This window comes from Thunnus maccoyii, chromosome 13 (genome assembly GCF_910596095.1).
Source record: "Thunnus maccoyii chromosome 13, fThuMac1.1, whole genome shotgun sequence".
NCBI lineage: Eukaryota > Metazoa > Chordata > Actinopteri > Scombriformes > Scombridae > Thunnus > Thunnus maccoyii.
Window position 1 is genome coordinate 24,405,842 of NC_056545.1, and position 21,694 is coordinate 24,427,535.

The following is a 21,694-nucleotide window of genomic DNA, read 5'->3' on the forward strand; positions in this document are numbered from 1 at the left end:
CTGTGATGCCTCTGCAGTCTGCAATGTTGCTTCTCATATTCTATCCCCGTTTAAATAACAATACAATAAAAATTAAACATGAAAAGAAATCCAAACAGGCACTGAAGAACACGACCACATCAAGTGTTCACAATCACTTGACAGAAATTAAAAAAAGATATTTTTCAGAAATCAACAAAAACATCGGCTGTAATTAGTCAAGAAATGTCACTGGGGATCAGTCAATTCATAATTAGAGCTCAGACCAGTGCATCGGCCTATTCTATTAAGTTTTTGAGCCACATGCATTCAGGTTAATTAAAAAGAGGTGGACTCCAGCAATCCCCTCATCACACAGCAGGACGAAATGTGGTCAAGTATAATTACACAGCTGTAAGCAGATCATAATTGGATAATATTTTTTTAGTAATTCCTTTTGGGATCCAATCCTCCACTGGGAATTTTTAATTGATGAGATAGCTTCACAGCTGCCAGAAATTACAAGATTAGGTGACTATCATAGCTTATCGCTCAGGCACAGAGAAGTAAGTCATAAAGAAAATTAGTGGGAGGCTCTGTGACTTTGTCAGGCAGGTACGTGAAGTGATATTATCTTATTTGCTAAATGAGCCATGGATGGACACTATCATTTTTTATAGCTTGACATTACACGCCAGGCTTATACAATGACATTAAAAGGTGCATTTTTCAGGCCTTAGAAACATCTTCATGTTTCTAATTATTAACAAAGAAAGATAAGATAAATAAATACTGTTTTTTTATCTAGAGTATACTGTATAATATGAATTTGTTTGGCATTTTCTCCAAAACACATTCTCTACACACACTGCATACTGAGTCAGTGATGTCAGTTCATGAAAAATGGGCTTTTCTGGGGTAGAAAAAGTGGATGATGTGGGCAATCTGAGGGTCAAATTTCAACTTAATTCAGTGGAATAAAATGAAGGGAATGTAGGCATATTACACACACAAATTAGTATTTTGAAGGGATAATTTGTAATTTGTCAGAACATCTTGCTCCTGACACCTGCTGGGCTCACTAACTTGGAGATCTTGCATATTATAGCTTTGTTTTCTCATCCATGACCTGAGCAATTACATGTCTCCCTCCAGATGGCCATGTATGGAGGACATTGCTCTTTAAACATTAAGTAACATATTGATACAGTGGATGCATAATTCAAGTGGTTTGTAAAGAAAAGTTTATATTTTTTACTATTTAGGTTTTAGAATTTTTTTGGTACAAGAGCCAGTAGAACTTTTGAAACTGAATGGAAGTTTCAAACTCCAGAAAATACACGTGACAGAGCAACAATTTTGATTAAAAAGGAAGATCAAACATTGAGTTTGCCTTGTTCATCCTTAAAAAACAGCTATCATATATCATTTAGTGCCTTAATTATGAAACTGACCCCAAAAAAACTTCTTTGATTACTTTAGGTAATAATAGGCTTGCACAGCTTTAAAAGTTGCTGTGACTTCTCTCATTGTCTTTCAGCACCAACGTTGTCAGGTCACAAGTCCCCATCACCCACACCTCCAGGATAATGACTACCAGCAGTTGTCACTGACATAAACCATGAAGTCACATTTTCTGAGCTCCTAATTACTTCTGAGACACTTGAGCCATTTGGGAGTAGAGTTGCATAAGAAATGTAGGTAATATGCAGTAACACAACGCAAAATGAAAAGGCCCTTTTTTGGTTATGGGACAAAATGGCTTGTGATGCCAGTCGGTCGCTCATAGCACCGTCCTCCATTCTGGCGCAGGTGAAATTGGAAGTAAGTAAGAGAGAAGAAACGTTTTTAGATTCCAATGAACAAGAAGGTTCAGGTCAAAAAAAGGGAGGAAATCTCAGCACCTGGTGACTTGCGTTGATTCATTGGTATTGATCAATAATCCTATCAACCCACTGCAGATATATTATGGTCATTTTGTGCAACGGGGCAGTAAAATCTTACTTATTACCACCTTTACAGTAATGTGGAGCTGTTATTTATTGCAGACATTATTTAGCCTGATATTCGCTTTTGAATCAGCTCCGGTTGTATGCTGACCTTGAGGCTTGAACCACAATTCTTTCATTATATATATATCTGTACATATGGCACACAATCCCGAATCCTTAAAATGGACGTTTCAGCAAAATTTTATTTTCCAAATTAATAAAGATGAAGAATGCAAATAAAACAGTGACAATGTTCTACCAAAATGAAATGTCACTGAATAGATGGGTTATAATTTCAGTAGGTGTAAAATCCATCAATCTCTTTTTATGTAGCTGGTCTGTAGCATCTGGAGGGAAAAGTGCTGTCTTCATGTTTTTTGAATGTAAGCTGAACTGCAGCAGTCAGTACATTTATTGTATGTTCAGTAAAGGACACCTCTGGTAAATATGTGTGTGCCAACAATACTTTATAACTTTAACGTGTAAGAGAAACCTCATATTCTGAACTGTCACATACTGTTCACTGCACATGAATCAACTATACTCCAAATGTTTTACTGCATGTTTGTTCTGCCATTAATAAAAAAAAGTTTTCTTTGTATTCTTGATTTTTTTTTTCTTTTACTAGAATGATACAGCTCCCAACCTGGGGGGCGGAACCCCCACAAGGGAGCCGTAAGACAAATTTGAGGGGCTGCTAAAGCAGAAAAAACACATCTCTGCTACAGCAAATGTCTTCTAATATCTTCTCTTGTGAATTACTGGATAATTTTACCCATAATAATTTTAAAAAATCATCAAAACTCATCTCACAAATGCAACCTATGATGATGGATGTTTTAAGGAGTTGCAATCCAAAAAGAATGGGAAGCACTGAACTATGAAACACTGGTTGCCCCTGTGGTGTAGTATCCTGACTTTATTCATATGTTGATCAATGAAAAAGTGAGTAATTCTGCTGTTTTATTGAATGGTAATGTACAGCACATGTCATGGTTCAAGGGCATGTCTTCAGACACAGCTGCTTGCTGACCTTCAAACCCTTGCCTAAATCCAGACAGCCAATCTGAGCCAATCTGTCAACATGCTCATTTCTATCAACACATCCAGTTGTGTTGACACGCCCACTTGTTTCTGTCAAAATGGCCATGTTTCAGGGCCGCAGCTGTCTGTAGTGGTGCACAGAGGTTCTGTAGCAAATAAATCCTTGCTTGTCTTTCCTCTCCTATGATTAAAACAAAGGCACACGCCACACAAATTTTATTGCCCTCTGGATGGCATTGGGAAATCCACCTGAATCTCAAATATCATCTCAGTGGCCTATTCAACTTATCATGTTGCTTCAGTGCTGTTACAGGTGTCAACCCAAGGCTGAAGGTATTAATCACGACAGCCTACAGTACATCCTCTTGCCTCTCTTGCCTTCATATGATTTTATGTGGCCTGGGTGGCTGCTCCACCAGTTCACTTCTACATTTGGCTAGAGGACATCAACATTTTCCTTTCTCAGTTACAATTATTCCTGTTTTTCCTGACTTTGTCAGCAAGCTAAACCCATCCTTAGGTGCCCCCAAGGATGCAGTTAAGCCTTCCTTGGCCCAGGATTTAATCAGATGGAGACTCTGGAGCCATGCAGGCTAACTATTTGCCTCCCCCCCACCCAAGACCAGTAGTAGTAGGCAAACCCACGCTTCTGAAGAAGGTCTTTGTAACTTGTCAGCCACTCAGCTGGACAGATAAATTACTGTGCCCACACACTCAGAGCCAGAGCAATGAGCTTAGCTGCTGCACTCCAGACATGCTACTGTACATTATGTTTCTAGCTGACCTGTACCAAAGGTCGGTCACAGGAGAGGAACACCAAGCCCTGAATGGCCATTGTAATCCAGAACCTGTTTAATATAACTATCATCTTTAATGGGGGAGGGAGTAGGAAAGACAGTGCTCGGCCACTGTGACAGATGGCTTATGTATAATGACCCACAATAACCACCATCATCGTGTCTTGTGGATTCGAGAGTTGTATTCTATATGTACAACGTCCAACATAAATATGAAAGCCCCGGGGCTCCTCTTCCAGGCTGACTGGTAAAAATGAATCCCTATCATTAGGTAGTTGTAACTCCCAGTCCACACAGAGGCAGGCTTTGCAAGTAAGCCTCTGAGCCCTTTCTAGTTACCCATGGTTGCCCACCTGACTACCACAAACATGCATTCACAATGGTTAAGCCTGGAAGTCAGCGATGCCATAGAAAACACAGAGGAACACAGTAGAATCCGTCCATAAACTCTCAGATCTCTCACAAAATCTGATACCGGGGATGCACTAAATAACTGGAGCAAGAACAATGGGAAAGTGTTGGTGCATTTTTACTGAGCTATAACTTAGTTTATTAAGGCAAAAAAAAATCTGAACCAGCTGTAAGAATATTACCACAAAGAACAGAATTTTTTGAATTTGAGGATATGTTGATGTGTTATCCCTGATAGCCAGCAGTTACTCATGCTGGTAAACTCTATACCAACATAACAAAATTAACTGACAGAAAATATCAATTGTAATCACTATTCTATCCTAATCTATTTCACCGCATTCCTCGTGTAACTGGTGTGAACACCATTAAGTTCAATCACAGCCACAGCTGCATGAGAGTTTATCATATTTATTGGATTTTTTTCCTTCATTTCACACCTGCCGTTAACCTTACGTCCATTCAAAATGCTATCCAATAAATAAGTTGTTCAGTCATTAAGTGGTCCAGTCAATAAGTTATAACAAAAGTTTACAAGCTTGCTGCTCTTGAATGAAAAAAAGTTTCTGACCAAATATTATTTAAAGGCATACTATGCAGGATTTTCCTTAAAGACAATGACTCAAACAAAAATAATCCCTCTCAATAGTCACTTCTGACCCACTAGGTGTGGGCGTGTTTATTTGTGCTTTAGAACGTAACTGCCATGAAACAATCAGAAAATTATTTTTTATTTATCTGATTCACAGTTTTGTTCTTGCCAGTGCCGCTTGCTCTCTTCATTCACTCTCTAGCTCACTCGGCCGCTACTCTCTCTTTCTTTTGCTAGTTGAGCCGGGGAGGAGGGGCCAACTTTGAATGCTCTGTGTTTGCAATCACCAATGAGAAATCCTGCATCCTCTACCTTTAACAGGTCTGGAGTCAAAAATCCTTCTGAATAACATCTTCATATTGAAGGCTATACAACATAGAAGTCATTATGACGCCTTTATGATTACATAGGACAGGGGCACTTTTAGGCATCTACACTCAGGCCCATCTCATAATCTGTATAAATTACACCATTTATCAGCAAGTGCCATTGCTCACATACTGGATGCCACCACCTTAAATCACACAGGTAGTAGACCTCTGTGATGTACTACAGTATGCTGCATCTCTCTAATATTTCAGCCGTGTGATCCCCTCAGTGGCAGGGACGGCACAGGTGTCATTTAAAAAGAGGAAATCCCCCCTGCTGGAGAAACAGGAGATCAGACTAGTTCTCCTGGCAGAGATACAATGCTGGTTTTACAGCAAATATTTTTAGTGCCAATAACATTTTTGTCTAGATGTCTGAATGCATATATCCAAACACAAAAACTGATTTACAGAAATTCAAATCGTTAGACATGAAGCATAGTGGTGACAGCAGATGCCTCCTTCACACACTGTGGATGGGTAGTGAACGAGCGGCCGTGGTCAGTGGACCACAGTGCATTCCAAATGAATTATTTGGAAGCTTCTCACCGTCTCTCTTGCTCTAACATGCTTTCATAAGGAAAGGTGTGTTACCTGGCCACCACATTCTGTCATGTTCTGGCAACAGATGTAGCGGAGCACAAATTAACAAACATGCAAGAATACAGTCTTTTCCCATCGCATAAACTATTGACTTAGCTGACTCATATCCCAGAAGTGATGAATTTACCAGAAGATATCCTCTCTAATCGAGACCCTATAAGCAGAAAAGAGAGCACGACCATGGGTTGTATCACAGTTGTGTAAAGTATTGAACTGACAAATGTTTGTTTGTCCTCTCCAAATACAATGTAATTGTTGTTATGTGGTATTCTCATGGGTCAAAATGATTGCTGTTAGCCCATGATGTTGCATTCTAATCATCATCCTTTCCCCAGTTAAGGCTGTGTTTGTATGTTGTGAAAACATACTTATAACATATGCAGTTAATGTACTACACAAAAACCTTTGCCCTCACCCATGCTCTCATCAATAACTGTTAGTCTTTGAATCACTTGGTTAATCTCCATGCCAAAAAACATTTTAAAAGTCTCTAATAATGAAGTAAAATGAGCACAAACTTCTCACCGACAGAAGTCCTGAGGGATGAGGGTTCACTGTCCAAAACAGATATGCTGTTTCATATACGACCCAAAAACATACTTTTCTTCTCACTGTGAAGATGTTTCAGGTCATACTTAAGAGCAAGATAATTGATTTGAAGGCAAGGTTTTAGGAGGCAATCATAAAAATAGGTGTTGTGAGACTACATTTTTGGGCATTAGAAGCTACAAAAATGATTCACTATTACATTGCCTTCCTTCTTGTGATTTATTTTACATTGCTTATATGAGCCGTGTAACTATATGATTCAGATCACTATATAAACCAAACCACTAAAGCACATCATCAAATCACAATCCAAGTACCCTGATCCATAAATGATAGGAATTGCGGTGACACAATTGAGGCCAGCATTGTCTTCCCTTTTGACACAATACTAACTATGCCAAGAGTTCTCATGTTTGACTCTAACATATGCATAGTCATAGTGGCATATTGCCACTTTCAATTCCGTAGTTGACCCTTTTTATAGATTTCATGCTGTCTTCCCTCCCCATTCCTGTAAATTGATAATGAATGGGATGTTGTCACTTTGATTGGCTTGCTAATAGAATTAAGGCATTACTCTGAAATTGCCAACTTTTGCAAGACACATTTTGTTTTGTTGGTCTAGGCTGAGAAAGACACTGTGTGTGACTACAGAGTCTAATCTATAAAGCATTGTTGCTGTTGAGAAATTTCCTCTCTTATAGTACCAGTTAACATAATTTTAAAGTACTGGGAAATTACGACAGCATTTGAAATGCAGGAAAAATAATTTCCATAAGGAGTCATATCACATTTGAGGTTAACTGAGGCATTGTATGTTCTTTGCAATATGTAACAGATGTATGAAATTACCTGAGGCCAATGCCATTTTAGTAGTGAGCAATCAGCAACCACTGTACTGTCCATGCCTCATTGGCCTCACTGATTGTGATGCGATCAATATATGGATAGAATAGTGGAGGGAGAGACTGGGTGTTAAATAGCTTTTATTTTTCTTAAAAACTGTACCATTTGATTGAGTAATGTCAGTAATGATAATAATATACTTATTAATTATTTTATTAATCAGAGCAATCAATATAATAATACATATATTAATTAATTATATGAATTTCATTTTAGGTGTACTTTCAGACTGAGTACATAATCCATCAAGGCTTTGATTAAAATAAAGATTATAATATCTCATCTTGCTGTCTATTAGCTAGTTTATACAGCATTGAAATGCATATAAAACTGTCTGTGAGGTATGTTAACGTTAGCTTTTACTCCCAGTATGCACAGTGTGGTACTCTTTCACCCAAGTCAGATTGTACTTGGTGGAGAGAAGGATACATGATACATGCTAGTGAGAGATTATGTTTTACTAGTTTGTTTTAGTTACATAATGGGTAGTATAAGCCTGAAAATAATGTGACTACAATCCCAATTTAGAATTCCTTTAAAAATATAAAGTCAAGACTGACCCTATGTTTAAAATGTTCCTTAGTTGATATAAGTTCAAATCAAGATAACAATCAGGATTACCAATTTTGTTACCAATTTTGAAAATAATGACTACTTATTACTACTACTTAGTAGATAATTTTATGTGGTTAATAAATAAGTATCAGGATTGACATATATTGTGAGGTGAAAGATAAATATTGTGCAGATGGGGCATGCATTTTAACAGCAAACAAAACAAAGTAAATGTTCCGCTTTGTACGGTTGTCCTCCAAGACAGCCAAAAATAACATGAAACGGTTTCACAGCTAAAAATAAGAATTTTGTTAGTGAAGCAAATTATGTCAGTAGTGCCTTAAATTTCTGGGATCTTTTTTTTTTTTATCACAGAAAGATACAGCAGAGTATCATCTGCATAGCAAAGAAAAAAGAAAGAACTAAACCCTGTACTATAAGAATTATAAGAACTATAAGAACAGTAAATCCACAGATGTTCTTTGATGAAGCTTTGTTATGGATTAGCTCCTAGTGCAGGTGAATCCCTTTCTTCCACCAAATGCATGATGTAATGAACCATGACCCACCCCTGTTCTGCAAACCCAACCCAAGACTGAGCACAAAAACTGCACCAGCAGTTTGGATAAGAGTAAGTTAAACACTAAGATGCTGAGAACCAGCTGATGAGGTCAAGATGGTCGAAAACCTTTGGTGAATAAAACAGTGTACTGGAGAAGAGTTGTGCGATGTGTTTTAATTTGGACAGTGCTAAGATGTTAACAAAACTACTGACATTTGTTTCATTAATAAAAGTATTTACACAGTATTTTACAGTATACAGTATTTTTTAGAGTTGTTTCTGCATGACTTTGGATGTAATACATCATTTTGAAAGATTTTTATAGATTAAGTCTGTTAATAAAATAAACATGAAACTTGTTTTATTATGCAGCTAGTCTGGCACAATTAGAATCAATCCTCTTTTTTACATGAATTTACTCAGAGAATGTTGGCTAAGCATTAATACTTTTTCAGAAATGCCCACAAAGCCACAGTCTAATGTGATGGCCACTAGGAGCAACCCTGGTTAAATGCCTTGCTTAAGGGCACTGGTAATTTACAGTACAATACTTGCAAGATATTTCCAAAAGCATCACTACAGATGTACAAATTCACAGAAATATGGAATATATTTTGTTAATTTTTTTTTTTTTTCATTCACACTAATCTTCCTTAAGGCACCTATTTTTCCTGACATGGTGTAGACTTTGTTCTGGCCCAAGTGATCCAAATCACACAGACTCCCAACAGGAACAGCTGCGGAGTCTACACCAGGGGAAAGGAGGTGTGTGTGTGTGTGTATCTGTTTGTGTGGTGGGGTTCAGCCAAGGGACCTGAGCCATCTCAAAGCAGCTGCGCTACTCTTAGAGAGGTGGCCTCACAGAGATGGGAATGAATTAATCTGATATAAGCAGCATATATTAGCTTGATATGTCTGTTCATCATAGTTGGAAACATGAAAAAAATGACTAAAATGAACTCATTTAAACCTAGTTCTAAATGCTTAAAATGATTAAAATCATGTAATGTACGTTGATATAGCAATATCTGGCTTTATCAGCTATTAAATGATTTATATATAATTAAGCACACAATACATATAGTATACTCACAAATAAACACGACTGACTGACTTGTTTTTTCTCTCTCTCTCTCCCTCTCTCTGAGATGGTCAGTGTTGAATTAAGCGCACTTGAAGCCTGATTATGCATTCTTCCGTAATGCGGCCTTCAGTGGCCACTAATTTAGAAACAGAATCTTCCCTAGGGCTTCTTTCTGCTTTACTTGGTATATATGGACTCCTATATAGATGATTCACCTCATATTCCAAAGGCACGGGGCTGTGAACTCATGGGCAGGTCCTACTGGGTCAGGGTTTGGACCTCCATATTTCTCCTGGCAGGCCATGCTTTCACACTAAACCAACCCAGAAAGTAGTGGTCGTTACTGCAGGCAAGCCGAGCCCTTCTCTTGTGGTGTCAAACCAAATGTAAACTAATCTGTCAACCTAAATGTGCACAGCTCAGTATTCTGCATGTCTGAGAGACCCGAGGGAAGAAACTCATATACTGTACAGTATCAAGCAAAGACAAGACCAGAGCCAACTAAGGGGCCTGCAAAGCAAATGGATTGTGCAGCACAAAAGGGAATAGAGAAACAGAGATTTGAAAGGGAAATTATAAAGTGCAAGTTGTGATTGTGGGGAATTAAAATATGAGTAAAAATCTGATTTTGATGCATGTTAAAAAAATTTTAGTCATCCAAATGTGTACTATATTGCAGCATTGCTTTATTCTCATCTTATTAGTCATGATACAACAACAGTATTGTGAGGATTATATTTTAATTGAGAATTTAGCGACTTTTGTGGCCTACTTCTCTCATTGTTTTATATTTTGCGAGACGTGTGAAGTATGGCCAGAATCACCTGTCCCCTGGGCAGCCTATGGTTATTTGTGTGTGATGATCCAGTGTAGGTGCATAAAACGTGGCACATTTGTGCCTTCTGATCTCATCTGACAGAGCTGAGAAAAAATGGTGGCGACAAAACAGTGCTGATTTGTGCAGATGTGAACTGTCCTAAGGGAGCCCTTTTGCGCACGCGCTTCATTGATTTCCCAACTGAGGGTAACTGTGGAACCAGAGGTCAGAGCCCAGTACCCTTGCACAGATATTCACCCTTTTAGGTGAATAAGATGTACACAGTGAGTGTAATATCACACATTGCCCACACATGCCACCACTTGTGTCAGCTGGCCTGAATGGACAGCAGCCTTTAAGGTGTACTGAGGAGATAGAAAGATAAATAGACAGATAGATAGATGTAATTCCAATAAGTAACCCTTGACATATTCTGGTTAGTCTTGTAGTGGTCCAGTAAAGCTATTGGTTTCTCTTCTAGTGAAGAGCGTTAGAAGCCACTACATCATTCGTCCCACACTGTCAGCTGAGAAGTGGCATGCGACTGTCTCCCCGCACATTCATCATGCCATTAACTGCTGAGGAAAGGCAGGCAAAGTTAAAGGAAGGAAAAAGAGTAAAACATATCATTTTAATGGCATCTGGAATTGATTTAAGTTGTCAATGCTAAAACATTAAGTACCATTCATTGGACCAGTAGTTTAATATCAAGGTGTGCTCCATCATTGTCATTTCTCTGCTCCAAATCATCAATTTGTTTGTCAAGTTGCATCAAAGACTTACAGTGTAATGTTGTATTTTCTCCATTCAGCAGTATTGGTTTTGTTGCTGAAATACTGTATATGTAGAGGGGAGAATGACATAATCTGTTTAAAATAGATCTCTGCTACATACTGTGCAGTAATGTAGCAGTTAATAAATGAAGCAATTTCATAAGATTTTATTAACATTTTTGCTTAGAAGGTTTGTTTTTGTTTGGGGGGAAAAACAGCAAACTGCTGACATGCCCTCTTGTCCTGCTATTGTAAGTGCTCTTGTACAATCAGAACCTGAAAGACAGGATTGATTTATGAATCTACCTCCTTCTGCCCGGGGGTATTGATAGACCACTCGTCACACCGCATCTCATTGCCAATATTGATTGCGCTGTATTTCAGGGTGGGGGGCTGTGACCTTAGATACTGTTGTGGATTGCCTGACTGTCACTCACTTCACATCAAGGGTCACACGCAGCCCTCATACAACCCATAATACTGGCATACAATCACGTCCTCCTATTTAGTCTTCACGAGGAGCACTCTGTCTGATCATCAAGGGTGTCCTCTAATACTTTCTCCTCAGCTGAATGTGGAGAGTTACAAAATAAAGGATCCACATTACATATGTAAATGCACTACGCATGTACCCTATAAGCCTGAGGAGAGGAAAATACAAAACAAATAAATAGCTCTTGTTGTGATGAAAAATAGAGCATAAGGACATACTATACGTATGCTTCTGCAATAAAACTGTTCTCACAAAAGAAATTAGCTGTGAAATCCAAACAGACTCAGCTGGGCTGGCTTCAACATATGCTGTCAGAGATTTTTAGAGACAGAGATGATGACAAAAGCTCCTTTAAATCAGCACCTATAGCCTATCTTATACCTTGCAGTCTGCATGTGCTCTAACCACATGTAAATATGGCTATTTATAAATGCTTGCATGTTTACATGTGTTGGTGGGTGTGCAGCGGGGCTCCATGTGTTTTGCATAATGAAACCTGCTTGAAATATCGCAGCTTTGGACTATTTTGTGCCTCCGTTTATGTTTGTATTGGCATGCGTGGGACAGCTCTGGAAGTGTGACAGGTGAAGCCTCCACCTGGCCCTGCTGGGTCCACCTGCTCCCTCGCTGGCAGGTGACACACAGGGGGCCGACTGTTGCCATAGGGAACGGGCGGACCGGTGAAAGGCTTTCTTTTAGGGGAAATCTGGTGGACCATGGGTGAGCATTTAGTTCCTCAGGGCTACTGGCATCTGTCAGCACTTGTGGACTGGCACAAAAGGCAACACATAATTAACTTAATTATCTCACCTGGCATTGTTAGTTTGGGTGCTAGCATATTCTTTTACTCTTTAATGGTGTGCAGGCTGTATTAAATATGAGGGTGTACATCAGTCGGCTGTTCGCCTCAGTGGTATATTTCTGTCTCTTGCTTATATTTCATTGGAGCGCCTCCTCAGAAGCCCCCACCCCCTTCATGTTGCTACCATTATAGCTCCTATGACTGTCTGTACTCCTCCCTCTATGTGTGTGTTTTTGTGCACCTAACGCCTCTGCTTCCATTGACAGCATATGTTTGTGCTGCCAGGCCACGTGACCAGAAGGAATCCCGCAAGTGGAACTGAATGCATGTCCTGTTTCTCAAACAGAAAGCGAGTTATAATGGCAGAAAATATTTTGATGAAGAGATGACTAATAGCTGGGAAATCCTAGATGGAATAATGCGGATGCTGGTTTGTTTGCACTGCTTAATTAAGTGCACACAGTGACACGATGAATATATTTGACTAAACAATTCAACATGATTTTTGCAGCAGAAAATAGGGTCCTAATTGCAAATATTGAAAAAATACTACATCAACTGCTATCAAAATGCATACATGATATGCATTTTATTTAACTCATTATATTTCCAGATACATATAGTGCATAAGCAGGGCAAAAGCACAATGAACTTAAGAGTGATAAATGTCTTCTATTAATCAAATCATACACAAAGCCAGTAGTACAGCATGTGTTTCAAAAGAGGGTGCCATACTGCAGTTATTGACTGGGGAAGATGCCAGTAAATTTGCATTTCTCAGCAGGATCCAGTAAAGGGGGAAAAAATGGGGAAACCCCCTTGAACCGAACAAAGCCCACAGAGATTTTTGGTCTCATGAAAGTAGGCCTCACAGTGGTAGAAAAACGAACAGCATCCAAACTGTGTCTCATGAGTGAGGCGTGGGTTAGTAGAGAATTACTCTACAACAGCACGCCCATTGGTTCAGAGAGGAAAAGACAGCTCAATCCGCTCCTGGGGGGAGGGGGCTGGTGAGGGGTGGACGGCGTGGAGAGATGAGGATCCAGGGGAGGAATCGTGCATGGGAAAAAAAGACGTTCATATAGCATCTGGAGAGGAAATATCATAAAATATGGGCCTGAACAAATCTGATAATAAGATAAAAGCAACAAAGGTATATAACAAGAAAAAAAAGACTATGTTAGACAAGGAAGGCTTGCAATATAGTTGCCATGGAGATGAGCAAAGTCTCCCAAGCCTCGTCATTTCTCTGACTCCTCCTGTGAATGCTGGGATAAAAATAGACATGGGCAGAGAACAAAGAGCTATTTAAAAAAAAAAAAAAAAAAAAAAAAAGACAAGATGAGTGAAGAAGAAAGGTTGTGGAAAAATTGGGACATGTGTATGTAAGTGCATGTGTGTGTGTGTGTGTGCGTGCGAGTGAGTGTGTGTGTGTGTGTGTGACTGGTGAATGAAATGGTGTGAGGCAACCATGCAACCATGCTTCTCCGTCAAATGGTGGAGCAGAGTGAGTGACAGATGTAGCCCCGCGTGTCTGGGCAAGGAAATCCCATCATTACCAGTTGGCATTATTAAAGCAACAGAAGAAGAATGTGAGAGGCGGCTGGCTTTATCTTTACCAGCCACAACGAACACATACATTGCTTATACATTAATTTTCTTCTTCCTCTGTATTTCCCTCTTCCTCCTCTTGTTCCTCATTATAAATTATTATCATTGACAATAATTATTACTATTATTAATTTATTATTATATTTACTATTATTATCATCAATAGTAGTTGTTGTATCATCATGCATATAGTGTGTATATTGTGTGACAAGAAATATTTTTATTATCTATTATTATCCAAAGACACCTTATTGTATTATGTATCATTTATTGTGTAATTATTTATTGTCTAATTTTTCTACAACTCCAACACTCACTACCACAATTATTAATAATAGCAATAATAATCATCATCAAATCTACATTTTGATTCTCATCTGAAGAATATTTCCTGATTATGACTAATACATATATGTATTATCTATTAATATCCGAAGAAGGATTATTGAAATATTGTTTATTAGTATTACAAATACTACAACTACTACTACTACTAATTATTATTATTATAATAACAACAACAATAATCATCCGCATCATCATGTCAACAAAATCTACATTTCAACTCTGATCTGAGGAATATTTTCTGATTACAACTGCTATGTTAAATATGTGATACTTTTTTAGATAAGATTTTTCAGTAAGCCATAAGTTAAACAAGCATATTTTCTTTCATTTAATGTTTTTTTTTTTTTGTTTGTTTTTTGCCTCTGAGCCCTTCACGTTGTTAGATATGATGTGATCTAGCTGCTCCTCACACTGGCCTGATATTAGTGCTGAAATTAGGAAATTAGATCAGCAAATATAAAAACACTAGTTGGTAATACTTTGACAGATAATGTACTGTCAGTGTAAAAGTTAGATGTGAGCAGACAGTTTCAAATACTGTGTTTATGTGCATAGTGGGTTCAAACGGAAAAACAACTTGGACTCCTACTGTAAACCTTGTCTGCTCCTTATATGCTGTTTCATGTGTGCAAATGTCATGCGTAAGCCATCAAAACAGCAAACATAAAATGAAAAAAAAGGTTTATTCTGTTGACTCAGGGGAGAGGACGGGCCCAGAGAGAGACCCAGAGAGTGGCAGCTGGCCCTAGCTAACAGGACAACCGCTAATGGGACACCCCATCTGCTGCTCCCGTTTCCCTGCCCACCGCCCATCCCAGAGCCTACCTCAGGGGCCAGATGCATAAAACTCTGTGGAGATTCATGACCAAAATTGTGTGTACGCACAAAGCCAGAAATATGCATACGCATGCTTTTCATCAGATTTATAAACCCGTGCGTACGCATGGTTGTGTTTTATCAATCTCAGTTATTGTGGAACTGGGCACACGTGCACGAGCCTCATTTCCACTCCCATAATTATCCATAAACGGGTGAAGACACGCCCTTAACCAGCTGTTTTCATACCAATACGCCGTCTGCTCCACCAGTCTGTACACCTGTTAATGTAACAAACGGGAAAGAAGTGCAGTTTCAGATTGTATTGCACCGGCGAGGTTGTCCAACAGTAGAACAGCTGTCATTACGCACGGCTCTGCGGCTCTTTCTACAGTTATTGTCATTAATTCATCACATGAATCTGTAAACAATCGTCGGCAATGATAGCTCAGAAATGTAATCAATGATTATTTTGTAGCTCTCATATCTAAACCGACTTTACAAGGTGTGACACAACTAAGGATAAAGTAAATTTTATATATATATATATATATATATATATATATATATATATATATATATATATATATATATATATATATATATATATATATATATATATATATATATATATATATAACAGCAAAATAAAATGTAAATTAAATGAATGATAAAATGAATCACACAAAATTATTAATCAACATTACGTTTGTAAATGTGTCTTTGACTGGCATTTTACAAATCTCTGTGTAAACGCAAAAAGTCACACAATCAGTGCAGCTGGTTATCAAACTATACAATGTTTCACTAAATGATTCCATCTCTCACCTCATATTTCATCTCCACCTCATCACATCACCCTCAGATCGCTTTAGAAAAACATGTGTACGCCTGGTCTGAATAATGCGTGAGGTGCGCACATTCAGATACCAGTTTATGTGCGGGGAATGACGTATGCATGTCGTTTTGTGTGTGTGTGTGTGTGTGTGTGTGTATTTGCGTATTGGCCACTGCAACTTGTAGTGCGTACTATTTGGTTTGATACTTTTTCGTCTTTACATTTCAGAAGAAAATTTTGCCTTTTTAATCCACTATATTTATTGACCTGCTGAATTGATACTTTACAGACAGTATTTACACGTACAGCTGCTTTCCAACAGTGTGAGGAAGCTAAACTGGACCACCACCGTTAAGGTGCTGCTTTTCAGTTAACATATTGATAATTTAACACCAGAAAGACCATTCATACTTCGGAAAGAGCAGTTTTACTTTTTACTCATTTTGTTTTTATTAATTTAATTAATTAGTTTTGAATGATTTTTTTTATATTGTGGCATTAAAACAATCTCTGGAATTGCCTAAAAAAATAAACAAAAAAACCCAGAAATACTGTAACACTGTGATTATTTTTTCTTCTTTTTGTTGCTCACTATCTTGTTAATTGTCTTTAGTAACATTTTAGAGGCCCAAATAAAAAAAAGTAGGACTTTCAACCACAGATTCCCCACAATCCACCCACCACTGCCACTCATCATTTCCATTCATTTGATGCTCAAACTGACGAGTGTAGTAAGAATTCTCCGTGGTGATGATATGGCTTTTCTAATAAGAAGTAAGGAGCATTGTCCCCTATGACCTCTCTAATTTCTAAAGTGCAAAGCCTCACTCTCCTCCACAGCATATATAATGGCCTGTTTTCTCTTGTGCTGGATTTACAGCCGCCATCGGTCACTTGTCTGCATGCCAGACACCAGAGTTATGATGATTATCTTGATGCAAGTGCCCCTCCACTTCCTCATTCCTTCATCCTCATGACTGGTTGAGCAACACATGGATCAAACCTGCCTTTGCAGCACCATCTGGTGACCACTGCTATGATTCAGGAAGCCTTCTTGCAGATGAATGAGGGGGAAAGTAATTCCACTCGTGTTTTTGCTCCATCCTTGTAATACCACTCTGATCCTCTGGATGGTGTCTCAGTCCTGTAGTCCTTCCTCCTCGATGATGGTCTGGGGGAATTGACAGCCGGCAGACAGGCGACCAACATGAGAATTTTTATACTTTTCTGCGTCATTATGGGCACAGCTCCTCTGATAATTATTACTCTTTGCTTCATACGGATGCACTCCTCCTTGAAGGACTTGTGTTGGCCCTCACATGGCCCCTGTTATTATCTCACCCCCCCCCCCCACACAGCTCCCATTAAAACTGCTTATTCTGATGGTCTCTACAAAACTCTGTATATCACCACAATTTAAATTAAATTAAAAAAATAAAAAGATGGTTTGGGTCAAGGTTTTTTACCGCCAAAGAAAAAACTTGGATCCTAGATTTCTGTCCTATGCAAAAAGCAGCATCAAAACTGACAGAGTAAAGAAAAAACATTGAGTTAAGTTTTATATTTGTTGCACAATTTGTCTAAGGTTCTAATACTAAATGGTCATGAACTCTTCAGCTTCAAGCATATTTGATAAACCTGAATCAAACTCCATGATGTGTGATGCCATCATAATGCCACAGATGTAAAAGTACAGACATTTTGCGAAAGACAAATAGACACTGAGATAACAGATAATGTTATTTCCCTGAATTTTCTTTCTGTAAGATATTTTTTTACTCCAGAAACATACGTGTGCTCTGACTGGAGATACAACAGAGGAGACAATGAAACCTCTGATTTGAATGGTGACTATGATTCATGACTTCACTGAGCTGGCTTCAGGGCAAATAAATATGAGTTCACTGTTTTACACTATTTTTCATTTTGCAGGGAGCTCCTGGGTCATGGTTAAAGAAATTGAACTTTGAACTGTGGTTCTTTTAGGTGAATACACAAACAGCAGCAGCAGCAGCAGCAGCAGCAGTATTACATATATTGATGGTGTCTAGCTCACTGTCTCCACAATTGATCATGAATGCAAAAAAAAAAAGCTGCCTCATTACCACTCTGAGAATTACATTTCATGGTGAAGCGCTCGACTAAATATCTGCCTCAATACAGCCAGATTCAAGAGAGCCCCTCTCATCTCAGAGAATGTAACTATTCACACATCTACCCCAGATTACACTGCAAAAAGCCACCTTGTAGCTTCTCTCATCACTATAATTTCCCTGAGGCCTTTATGTATGAGAAAGTTTTTAGAGATGGGTACAAGCTACACACACATACAGTACAGTACACCCATCCAAACACTTCTGCAGGCTCCTCTGCTGTCCTCATTTGCTTCCCCTTATTCCTGCAGCACGTCTGATAAAAGCCTGTCCTTTCCTTTTTCACCATTTGGTATTCCCAGCTGCAACCTCAGTTTGTCATATTGGTTATGATGGCAAGTCATTCGGTGTGCACTTTGCGCTTACTTTCTTTATGAAGGACACACACCAATTAAAATCAGTACATAAACCTGTCATTCTCTCTTGAGACCTGTTCTTGGTAGACAGATGCATTATTTGTGGCACTTTTTGCACCCCCGGACTCGGATTGGTCGTCTATATTTTGTCCTGTTAGACTGCATATGGCACTCTAATCAGCTAAAGGGGTACGTGATTTACATTCACTGTCAGTTCTCTCCTCCTGTATCACCATTCCAGACATGGCCAAGGTCACTTTGCATTCAAATCCAACAGATAGTCCGTCTGTCCAGTGTTTCTTGTAAGACGTTGGCTGTTAACGTTAAGGACTCTTCTATTTTGCCCTTTGTCTCGACAGAAGAAAAGGCTCCATATTGTCTATGTACATGACATGCATGACATATCTATGGTGAGGTCATGCCAGGGAGTCCGTCTGCATATGCAACCAGCTAATATTGCAAATCCTGTGCAACATAAGTTACTTTAAAGCATTCCTCACATCGTGCTGATCATAAAATAAATACGATACATTTTAGGACAGTCTTATGTGACACTGATATTTACTGTCACAGCACAGCAGACAGTTATAAATGTGGCCAATGTAATGTTAGCTGCAGTTATTGCCACAGCTGAGGGTGATCTGGAGAAGCCACATCATGAGCAAGAAACTCTGAAACAGATAATGTGTTATAGATATGAGCAATATGAAGTTTAGTTTCCTCCACCATGAAAGTTCTTTGTGATATGAAATGGACACACCATTTCCAAGTGTACACTGTTGTATTGTCGCAGGAAGGCAACTGTATACAGCCATCCATCGCCAAGATCTCCGCGACCATATTTATACCTATTGATTTCAATGCCAAAAGTGTGTTCCTAGTTTTGTCTCCTTTTTACATTGTGAAAATGTATTTATCTCCAAGTAGATGTGATGTATGTCAGTATATGATGTGTAGCAGGGAATGGATGTTCACTCATGCAAGTGGTTAGCAAGCAAATCAAATAGAACTGCTACTGTCACAAGAAAAACGACAGTATAGGTCAAAAATTCAGCTGGCAAAAATGACCTATAGTTACGTTTGAGTGGCAGACACCATCTAGGCCATAGTAATTATGACCCGGGGAAGTGACAACATTTCATATTAGGAGGAGGTGAGTTGGGTGGATGGCTACATAGATAGATGGCAAAAAGTGAACTTAGTTGCAGGAGACCACTGTTGGCTTCCTGTTTCCAACCGCAAGAGTCATATTTCCAACCATGATCCAGGACAAATTTTTAAATAACATAACAACAATTGTTTTGATGTTTACGGTTGCCATGATGACAAAGGTTGTGTAACTTTAAGGAAGTAACTTTAACCCACAACATGTTTCAAATGATCATTTAACCCGAACCATGATTTTTCTCTAACCCTAACCAAGTGGTTATTGTGCCTAAACCTAACCAGACCTTAACCACAGCATTGTCACATCATAAAACATTATTTTTTACAATTACTGGTGATAGAGGCGGCATATTAGAAAACATTCCTAGGGGTCGTCTTGTGTTGTCTGACCAACAGTTCAAAACCCAAAGATATTCTGTTGATATTCTGTTGATGACAGAACAGAGAAAAGCAGCAAATCCTCAAACTAGAGAAGCTGAAACCAGTTTGGCATTTTTGCTTGAAAAATGACTGAAACAATTAATTATCAAATCTTTTGTTTATTAATTCTCAGATCTTTTAAACTATTTTTTTCAGCTGTAAAAACAAATTGAGCACACAATTTATCACTAAGTCTTACCTTAACTGTGCTCACTCAAATCAGGGTGCACTATATACGAGCTAGCCACCTGCAGTATATATCTGAATGTATGTCAATCATTGAAACAAGTTTAAAAGTCCAACCTATTTGCTAACAAGCACATCCAATATCCATCATAGTTCTGTGTACAAAAATGGGAGAAAGACAGAACAAGCTGCTGTCACATCAGCTGTCCAAAAAAAAAGAGGGAGCAGACTACACAAAAGTTGTTTCCCTAATTCATTTTGGATGTTATGCACTGATAGCAAAAAAATAATTACTGTGGCCATTTTAGGCAGTGATTTCACCAAGTGCTCTGGAGCTAAAAGAGCACAAATAGCAAGGCAACAGACCCAGAATGTTGTACCAATGAAAAAGTCCCTGACAGGCCAATCAGCCTGAGTAGATGCAGTACTAAGATGAGTGAGAGCTTTACAGTCAGTAAAAGAAAAACTCACCTCTCCATGATATACTGCGTTAAAAGCAAATAGACATAGGGTAATGTGAACATAGTATATATATATATATATACCTTCAGCTTTGCCGCTTTGCAGTGCTTCCCATTACAGCTTAGTATTACAGCTGCACCGGCACACGATTAAATTATCATGTGTGTTGGGCTTCTGCAAGATCATTCAGGGCTGTGGTGCTGTAATAAAGAGCAAAAAGGGAACAGGATGAGGAAGGAAAAGGGATACATATGAAGAAGTGGAGGAGCTTCTGTACAGTAGTGTGAGAAGGAAAAATAGGCCAAGGCTAATCCCCAACATTACAGCTCATCATATGATTAGGGGGTGCTAGAGTAATTGCGTAACCAAGTAAAATGCCATTAAGTCACAAAAATAATATTATTTTCCTGTCTCTTACATCTACAGACCTGCAAATCTTTAAACATAGTCAAATCTGGAACTTACATGAACCCTTAAAACTCATTCTTTAAGTACTTAATGCTGAATATAAAAATTACAACTTTTACATAAAAATGTGCTGTTTTGAGCAGCATGTTCTCGCACTTTCCTCTGTATTTTCTTGTCATCACACTTGTGGTAACTGAATTACATCCCTAACTGATTATTATTAATATTCATCTGTGCTATAGGTTTTTGACTGAATGTATCTGATGGAGATTCTTCACAGCATCACTGTTTATTTTCAGCAAAAACAAGCTCCTCTCCTGAGTACAACCGTTGGCAAGCTGAGGGGTTGTTCCAGTTAGATAAAAAGAAATGCCCAACATGTATTCTCACAATCAGCTGTGATAAAACATTTGGCAGGTGCCTCGGTAATGCTGCTGGGAGAGTCATGCATGCACAGCTGGGCCTAATCCAGTCTTGATGTAAACTATGGGAGGCTTTTTTTTCAAATGAAAACACACTTTGCAGATACAAAGTGTGGTGTCAGAATCTGATTTGGAGCAGTCTCTTCCTGCCTTATCAAGCTGTGCTCACTCTTCCTGGGAAAACACCAGACCGTGGTGAGCA

General features: G+C 38.6%; 1 protein-coding gene across 4 annotated transcripts in view; it reads right to left on the reverse strand.

Annotated features, from left to right (window-relative positions):
• Positions 1–21,694, reverse strand: part of gabrb4 (gamma-aminobutyric acid type A receptor subunit beta4) — a 198,404-nt gene that overhangs the window by 61,946 nt on the left and 114,764 nt on the right. The window contains exon 7 of one of the 4 annotated variants that reach the window (XM_042430554.1): positions 20,746–20,862. The exons of the other annotated variants lie outside the window; for them this stretch is intronic. The gene's annotated coding sequence lies outside the window, so the exon portion shown is untranslated. The remainder of the gene's footprint in view (positions 1–20,745; positions 20,863–21,694) is intronic. 4 annotated transcript variants of the gene reach the window in all.